Raw genomic sequence first — 9,472 nt, forward strand, 5'->3', positions numbered from 1 at the left:
TTTGCCTCACTGTGTGACTAATTTGTGCTCCAGTAAGTAACATATGCCCCAGGACAAATAACCTAGCTTTCCTTAGGTTCTAAATAAGCTTTCATCATTCATAGATGCTAAAAATGTGTGCAATGATTAGCTATTTTAATTCAATTAACCTAATAAAGGTCAGTATGCATCAGGCAATTACTGCAAGATTATGTGATGCAAGAAATGGGAAAGAGAAGCAGTGTGTGCCATTTTTGTCTGGTAATCCTAATTTCTTGATTCTTTACATACATTAATTGAAGGCTGTGCATAGATGAAAGGAGACACTTAATCGCCTACATCTGCTATCTTTAGGTAGGCCTGTCTTTCCCTTGAGAACAGTCAGTATCTTTTGTGACACAAGATCGCTGAAAATCTGAAAATAGCCAGTTGAAATTTTGGTCCATGCTGCCTCTGCAGCATTTACATAAATTCTGCTAACCTATCACACTACATCAAGCCAATGGATGAAGATGTAGTTTATTTTCAAGCCACCGAAACAAACTAAATTTGTCATGTTCTTCTATCAGGGGAGATAATCCATATCTGTGAAAAAGGGCTGCGGCCGTGAATGGATGGGTGACCTTGACCTGCAGAAATACTTCTTGTTGTGGTATTTAGATGGTATTAATTGGTTTTTAGGGTGTTTGGACATTGGCTGTGCTCTAAGGCAGTGTTATAAGCATATCTAAGGCATTAAATACTATTCCATAAACTTTGATAACATTAACTCATCATTTCTCATCATCTTGTTTCTTTAATAAAATGCAATCAAAATTATTGAATTAGCTTCATATAATTTAATCCTCTGTGGCTACTTAACCTGTCATTGCTGCACTGGATTTTCTTGTAGGACTTTCACACAGAATAGTCTTTAGAGTTTATTCAGGATGCAGTTTATGTTTATGCAGCAGTTCTGCTGACAAACTGCCTTTTTGATGAAAAAGGTCAGAGGAGAATGGCCAGACTGGTTGGAGCTGCCAGAAAGGCAATCATAACTCAGATAGCCACTCTTTACAACTGAATGAACACATCGAACCTTGACTCAGTGGAAAGATGGTCATCTTGGGAGTGTGACTGCAAGCTGCTGAGATGACTACTGGAAGGGAGGGGGGGCACCCTTGCATCTCCACAAACACTTAATAAAGGGTTATTTTAGGTTAGCTACGTAAAATCTGAGGGGCAGGCATGAGTATTCATTGCTGGAGGACCATCATCAACACGGTTATAAACATATGGTTAAGGATGTGGAAGGATCTTGGTTAAAATAAACAATGTTTAGTATTGATTTCACATGAGAAACAAACCGCAGTCCCTTGTGTTAAACTAATTTTTTGTCAACAAATCATCCATCTGATGTTAACTTTGTTGCTCTATATATTGGGTCACCTAATTTCCTCCTTGGCTCATTAATTGCTATGACCACATGAGGTTGGCTAACAGTATAACATAACCATGGGTTGTAATAACCTCTTTGCACAGACTCACAGTCTTCATTTTTACAAGAGGATAGGCTGTCTGTTTCCCTTGATGTCTGTGCTTTCACTCTTGCATGCACTTTGTTTGTTGAGATGTTTTGCATTGTTAAGCTCTCTTAGAACTAGACTGAGAAATTGAAGAAACATTCAACAATTCTTGGTAAACTGACTTACAGTACAAGCTCTCAGCTTGGCTTTTTCAAACTATATGTGGAAAGTATATGCTGTGTTATTGTGAAAGGCAGGGTTTGTAACAAATAAAGAATGACATGTAAACATAAATATAATGTGAAGTGTATTTAATTTACAATGAAAGTACTGGAAAACCTAAATTGTTGTGTTGAGGCTTGTCATAGTTATGCTTCATGTGATGTTTAAGCTATAATTTCTACCCTGTGCCATTGTCTGATAGGTAAAGAGAAGTTTTGTTGTTCTTATTGTTCTCACTACACATATCCCTCATCATCCATCTCTCTTTGCATTCATCTCCCCATCCACCTCTCCTGTCTTTTTCTCATAAAACACTTCAGAGACATGCCATATGCACTAGCAGAAGCTCCTGCCACAGTGTATGCAGTAATAAATCTCCTCACAACAGGAGGGCCAACTGTACTGTAGGTTTATTAGTGAATCCATATCACCTCAGTAATAAATTAATTATTTACATAAACCCAGCGCCTCCCATACTATTTGTCAGCTCCTGCAGCAGTGCCACTTTTAAGGTTTTGAACAGTGTTGTGGTGGAGGTATCGTGTGTTGTCATTTTTCTTATCCCTTCTCTTGCCGTGCTGGTTGTGATCACTGACAGAAAGTGTCAGCTTTTTGGGTATTCACATGTGCTAGAGACCCCAAGAAAGAAAGAAAGAAAGAAAGAGAGCTGCTGCCAACAGCCTCAACCAACCAACCACCCACACACACATATAGGCATTTGTGGTTTATGAGGTCAATCTAACTTCTCAGTGGTTTACAGGGACCCATTATTTGTACCATCCAGTCAACTTCAAATCCATTAAAAAAAAAATCATTTGATCTGCAGAACACAAATCCCACTTCAAAAACATATTTTCACTTTCAGAACATACATATATTAGTGTGACATTTCACAGGCTTATGAGATGAGAGGTGAAACGTCTTCAAGTAAGCTAAAAGAAGTCCAGTTGCTTTCAGCTGTAGCACTAGTATGACCTAGAACCTACACAGCCAACTTTAACCCCTCAAAAATGCAATTGATATTCATGAAGAGCAAGAATAATTGTAGCAATAAAAAACAGAGTGATCACAACAGGGTACTTGCACATTTAGTGTCACCAAAATATAATTACTTCATGTTTGAGACCAATTCCCAGCCACAGCTGAGACATAAAAACTAACAATAAAAACAGCTACAATAACAAGTGAGAGTGAAAACATCTAATATTTTGTGTCCTGTTTTGCAAGACTGATCAGTTTTGGTCTTTGCAGCATTAGCCCCTTGTTTCTCACAAAATCTCAATTTTTTTGCCAGCTGCGGGTTTTTAATATCAGGTCCTCACAGGTTCTCACACTCCCTCATAGTGGCCAAATGACCTTTGGTGATGTGACCTTTGAAGTGACGCATCACTGCAGAGATCTCCACTTTGGTCCATGGTCTTCTTGTATATTGTTGTTTAACTGAAAACAAACAAGATGATAAAATTGTTTGACTACAATTTTTCATACAAGTGCTTTGCAAAACACCTTCTCAAGATAAATGCAAGTATTGAAAACAAAGAAACTGGTGTTAAAAGTTTCTTTTTAACAATCTGGCTATTATGTGCTTGGTGTGAAATAAAATCCAACTGTGTCCACAGTCACAACTGTCAGCTCAACACGTAGTATTTAAATAAGTATGTAATACGGGAGCATAGTAGAGCAGGGGTCAAAAACTACATTTGTCCAAGGCCCAAATTTTTCCAAGCACACACTGGGGGAGAAAGACTTTAAAAAAAAAAAAAAAAAAAAATCTTTAGGCCTAATTACCCTATAATTACTATAGTCACTTTCGTAAAAATTTACACTATTAGACCTAACCAGCTAACACATTTTTTAACTCATTTTGTCAACTTTTTCAAAGAATTCACCCAAAACCTGTCCAAATCAACTCCAAATGGCATAAACATGCCCCTGAGTGACTTTGAGGTGAAAAAGTTGGACCTGAAATTTTGACATTTTTTCACTCCAAACCATGACCCGCCGCCTGTCGCAGTCACCAAAAACGGTGGTGTCAACTTTTTCAAAGAAATGACCCAAAACCTGTCCATATCCACTCCAAATGGCATAAAACACACCCCTGAGTGACTTTGAGGTGAAAAAGTTGGACCTGAAATTTTGACATTTTTTCACTCCAAACCATGACCCGCCGCCTGTCGCAGTCACCAAAAACGGTGGTGTCAACTTTTTCAAAGAATTCACCCAAAACCTGTCCAAATCCACTCCAAATGGTCTAAAACATGCCCCTGAGTGACTTTGAGGTGAAAAAGTTGGACCTGAAATTTTGACATTTTTTCACTCCAAACCATGACCCGCCGCCTGTCGCAGTCACCAAAAACGGTGGTGTCAACTTTTTCAGAGAATTCACCAAAAACCTGTCCAAATCCACTCCAAATGGCATAAAACATGCCCCTGAGTGACTTTGAGGTGAAAAAGTTGGACCTGAAATTTTGAAATTTTTTCACTCCAAACGATGACCCGCCGCCTGTCGCAGTCACCAAAAACAGTGGTGTCAACTTTTTCAAAGAATTCACCCAAAACCTGTCCAAATCCACTCCAAATGGCATAAAACATGCCCCTGAGTGACTTTGAGGTGAAAAAGTTGGACCTGAAATTTTGGCATTTTTTCACTCCAAACCATGACCCGCCGCCTGTCGCAGTCACCAAAAACGGTGGTGTCAACTTTTTCAAAGAAATGACCCAAAACCTGTCCATATCCACTCCAAATGGCATAAAACACACCCCTGAGTGACTTTGAGGTGAAAAAGTTGGACCTGAAATTTTGACATTTTTTCACTCCAAACCATGACCCGCTGCCTGTCGCAGTCACCAAAAACGGTGGTGTCAACTTTTTCAGAGAATTCACCAAAAACCTGTCCAAATCCACTCCAAATGGCATAAAACATGCCCCTGAGTGACTTTGAGGTGAAAAAGTTGGACCTGAAATTTTGACATTTTTTCACTCCAAACCATGACCCGCCGCCTGTCGCAGTCACCAAAAACAGTGGTGTCAACTTTTTCAAAGAATTCACCCAAAACCTGTCCAAATCCACTCCAAATGGCATAAAACATGCCCCTGAGTGACTTTGAGGTGAAAAAGTTGGACCTGAAATTTTGACATTTTTTCACTCCAAACCATGACCCGCCGCCTGTCGCAGTCACCAAAAACGGTGGTGTCAACTTTTTCAAAGAATTCACCAGACACCTGTCCAAATCCACTCCAAATGGCATAAAACATGCCCCTGAGTGACTTTGAGGTGAAAAAGTTGGACCTGAAATTTTGACATTTTTTCACTCCAAACCATGACCCGCCGCCTGTCGCAGTCACCAAAAACGGTGGTGTCAACTTTTTCAAAGAATTCACCCAAAACCTGTCCAAATCCACTCCAAATGGCATAAAACATGCCCCTGAGTGACTTTGAGGTGAAAAAGTTGGACCTGAAATTTTGACATTTTTTCACTCCAAACCATGACCCGCCGCCTGTCGCAGTCACCAAAAACGGTGGTGTCAACTTTTTCAAAGAATTCACCAGACACCTGTCCAAATCCACTCCAAATGGCATAAAACATGCCCCTGAGTGACTTTGAGGTGAAAAAGTTGGACCTGAAATTTTGAAATTTTTTCACTCCAAACCATGACCCGCCGCCTGTCGCAGTCACCAAAAACGGTGGTGTCAACTTTTTCAAAGAATTCACCAGACACCTGTCCAAATCCACTCCAAATGGCATAAAACATGCCCCTGAGTGACTTTGAGGTGAAAAAGTTGGACCTGAAATTTTGAAATTTTTTCACTCCAAACCATGACCCGCCGCCTGTCGCAGTCACCAAAAACGGTGGTGTCAACTTTTTCAAAGAATTCACCCAAAACCTGTCCAAATCCACTCCAAATGGCATAAAACATGCCCCTGAGTGACTTTGAGGTGAAAAAGTTGGACCTGAAATTTTGACATTTTTTCACTCCAAACCATGACCCGCCGCCTGTCGCAGTCACCAAAAACAGTGGTGTCAACTTTTTCAAAGAAATCACCAGACACCTGTCCAAATCCACTCCAAATGGCATAAAACATGCCCCTGAGTGACTTTGAGGTGAAAAAGTTGGACCTGAAATTTTGACATTTTTTCACTCCAAACCATGACCCGCCGCCTGTCGCAGTCACCAAAAACGGTGGTGTCAACTTTTTCAAAGAATTCACCCAAAACCTGTCCAAATCCACTCCAAATGGTCTAAAACATGCCCCTGAGTGACTTTGAGGTGAAAAAGTTGGACCTGAAATTTTGACATTTTTTCACTCCAAACCATGACCCGCCGCCTGTCGCAGTCACCAAAAACGGTGGTGTCAACTTTTTCAAAGAATTCACCAGACACCTGTCCAAATCCACTCCAAATGGTCTAAAACATGCCCCTGAGTGACTTTGAGGTGAAAAAGTTGGACCTGAAATTTTGACATTTTTTCACTCCAAACCATGACCCGCTGCCTGTCGCAGTCACCAAAAACGGTGGTGTCAACTTTTTCAAAGAATTCACCAGACACCTGTCCAAATCCACTCCAAATGGCATAAAACATGCCCCTGAGTGACTTTGAGGTGAAAAAGTTGGACCTGAAATTTTGACATTTTTTCACTCCAAACCATGACCCGCCGCCTGTCGCAGTCACCAAAAACGGTGGTGTCAACTTTTTCAAAGAATTCACCCAAAACCTGTCCAAATCCACTCCAAATGGCATAAAACATGCCCCTGAGTGACTTTGAGGTGAAAAAGTTGGACCTGAAATTTTGACATTTTTTCACTCCAAACCATGACCCGCCGCCTGTCGCAGTCACCAAAAACAGTGGTGTCAACTTTTTCAAAGAAATCACCAGACACCTGTCCAAATCCACTCCAAATGGCATAAAACATGCCCCTGAGTGACTTTGAGGTGAAAAAGTTGGACCTGAAATTTTGACATTTTTTCACTCCAAACCATGACCCGCCGCCTGTCGCAGTCACCAAAAACGGTGGTGTCAACTTTTTCAAAGAATTCACCCAAAACCTGTCCAAATCCACTCCAAATGGTCTAAAACATGCCCCTGAGTGACTTTGAGGTGAAAAAGTTGGACCTGAAATTTTGACATTTTTTCACTCCAAACCATGACCCGCCGCCTGTCGCAGTCACCAAAAAGGGTGGTGTCAACTTTTTCAAAGAATTCACCCAAAACCTGTCCAAATCCACTCCAAATGGCATAAAACATGCCCCTGAGTGACTTTGAGGTGAAAGAGTTGGACCTGAAATTTTGACATTTTTTCACTCCAAACCATGACCCGCCGCCTGTCGCAGTCACCAAAAACGGTGGTGTCAACTTTTTCAAAGAATTCCCCCAAAACCTGTCCAAATCCACTCCAAATGGCATAAAACATGCCCCTGAGTGACTTTGAGGTGAAAAAGTTGGACCTGAAATTTTGACATTTTTTCACTCCAAACCATGACCCGCCGCCTGTCGCAGTCACCAAAAACGGTGGTGTCAACTTTTTCAAAGAATTCACCCAAAACCTGTCCAAATCCACTCCAAATGGTCTAAAACATGCCCCTGAGTGACTTTGAGGTGAAAAAGTTGGGCCTGAAATTTTGACATTTTTTCACTCCAAACCATGACCCGCCGCCTGTCGCAGTCACCAAAAACGGTGGTGTCAACTTTTTCAAAGAATTCACCCAAAACCTGTCCAAATCCATTCCAAATGGTCTAAAACATGCCCCTGAGTGACTTTGAGGTGAAAAAGTTGGACCTGAAATTTTGACATTTTTTCACTCCAAACCATGACCCGCCGCCTGTCGCAGTCACCAAAAACGGTGGTGTCAACTTTTTCAAAGAATTCACCCAAAACCTGTCCAAATCCACTCCAAATGGCATAAAACATGCCCCTGAGTGACTTTGAGGTGAAAAAGTTGGACCTGAAATTTTGACATTTTTTCACTCCAAACCATGACCCGCCGCCTGTCGCAGTCACCAAAAACGGTGGTGTCAACTTTTTCAAAGAATTCACCAGACACCTGTCCAAATCCACTCCAAATGGCATAAAACATGCCCCTGAGTGACTTTGAGGTGAAAAAGTTGGACCTGAAATTTTGAAATTTTTTCACTCCAAACCATGACCCGCCGCCTGTCGCAGTCACCAAAAACGGTGGTGTCAACTTTTTCAAAGAATTCACCAGACACCTGTCCAAATCCACTCCAAATGGCATAAAACATGCCCCCGAGTGACTTTGAGGTGAAAGAGTTGGACCTGAAATTTTGACATTTTTTCACTCCAAACCATGACCCGCCGCCTGTCGCAGTCACCAAAAACGGTGGTGTCAACTTTTTCAAAGAATTCACCCAAAACCTGTCCAAATCCACTCCAAATGGTCTAAAACATGCCCCTGAGTGACTTTGAGGTGAAAAAGTTGGACCTGAAATTTTGACATTTTTTCACTCCAAACCATGACCCGCCGCCTGTCGCAGTCACCAAAAACGGTGGTGTCAACTTTTTCAAAGAATTCACCCAAAACCTGTCCAAATCCACTCCAAATGGCATAAGACATGCCCCTGAGTGACTTTGAGGTGAAAAAGTTGGACCTGAAATTTTGACATTTTTTCACTCCAAACCATGACCCAATGACAAACAATGTATTCCAATCTTTTAATCAAGGAGGTTGAGAGCTGCAGGTCATGTATGTGGTTTTTTAAAAAGTTTGAACACAGCCAAGATAGGTGCTTCTCCTGCTTCAAGTCATTATGCTAAGGTAAGCTAACTACCTCTTGGCTCTTTCTTAACATTTAAGAAATATTTCTGAGAAAGATCTTGATCTTCTCCTCAGCTAGGTATTTATTAAACCACAAGCTTTATTACTATATTCTTAGTAAGCAAAACTTGAAGGAAGGCGACTCTAAAATGTGTCTGATTAATTAGTTTTGATGTATCTAAGTGGACAATTCAAATTTTAAAACTGTGATATGTTGATGTATGCACCATCAGTTTATTGATATCCAAATCCTTTTGTCTGATAATTAGCAATAATTTATGTAAAATTAGAATAAGAATATACACTAGAAATGTACTTTATTAAGTATATACTGTTTAGATGTTTAGAACTTGCTTTAGGTAGTGGATAGAAGGGGAGCCTGAAACCTATGAAGTAGAGACTGAATAGGAATAGCGGTGAAGTGTCTGTTTGACCTTATCCAGACTGGATTTTAGCCTCCGCAAGGAGAAGATACCTACAAACACACAATCAATCTTTATGATAAATGAGTGTATACATGGAATATGCTAACAACAGTGGTTCATCAACGTATTTGGGCTTTAGTTGCTAATTAACTTGTTAAACCTGTTAGCACTGTAATTGTGAGTATTTTGGATTTATCTCAAAATAAAAGAATTAATAAAGGCTTTGTGAAAAAATTTTGTTATTGTATTCATTTGTTGCACTATAACACAAATTGTACAGCTGTTATTACAGTGAAAACGTCATTTACTGTAAAATAGAGCTTGGACAATAAATGATCTCTCTTTCAAAACAGCAGGGTGTGAAAATCATTTTTACTTTGTATACTTGATAACATTGAATATAATCTTATTTGTGACCCCTGGCTGCCCATTCAAAATCTCCAACAGGTCACAACTCAGACTTATAGATGTACAGAACATCAACTTACCACCCCTGTGTGTTAAGTTTATCAAATGCTTGTCAATAAGTCCATAGATAGGCCTTTCATCTCAACATACTGGTTG

General features: G+C 40.3%; 1 long non-coding RNA gene across 1 annotated transcript; it reads right to left on the reverse strand.

The window, feature by feature from the left end:
* Positions 1-7,450: 7,450 nt before the first annotated feature.
* On the reverse strand, positions 7,451-8,256 carry LOC127143342 (uncharacterized). The gene is made up of 2 exons (XR_007814668.1): positions 7,985-8,256; positions 7,451-7,818 (listed from the first exon to the last, which is right to left on the reverse strand). It is a non-coding gene; the product is annotated as an uncharacterized LOC127143342 (long non-coding RNA).
* Positions 8,257-9,472: the final 1,216 nt, after the last annotated feature.

Source organism: Lates calcarifer, linkage group LG15 (assembly GCF_001640805.2).
Source record: "Lates calcarifer isolate ASB-BC8 linkage group LG15, TLL_Latcal_v3, whole genome shotgun sequence".
In the NCBI taxonomy this organism is placed as follows: Eukaryota; Metazoa; Chordata; class Actinopteri; family Centropomidae; genus Lates; species Lates calcarifer.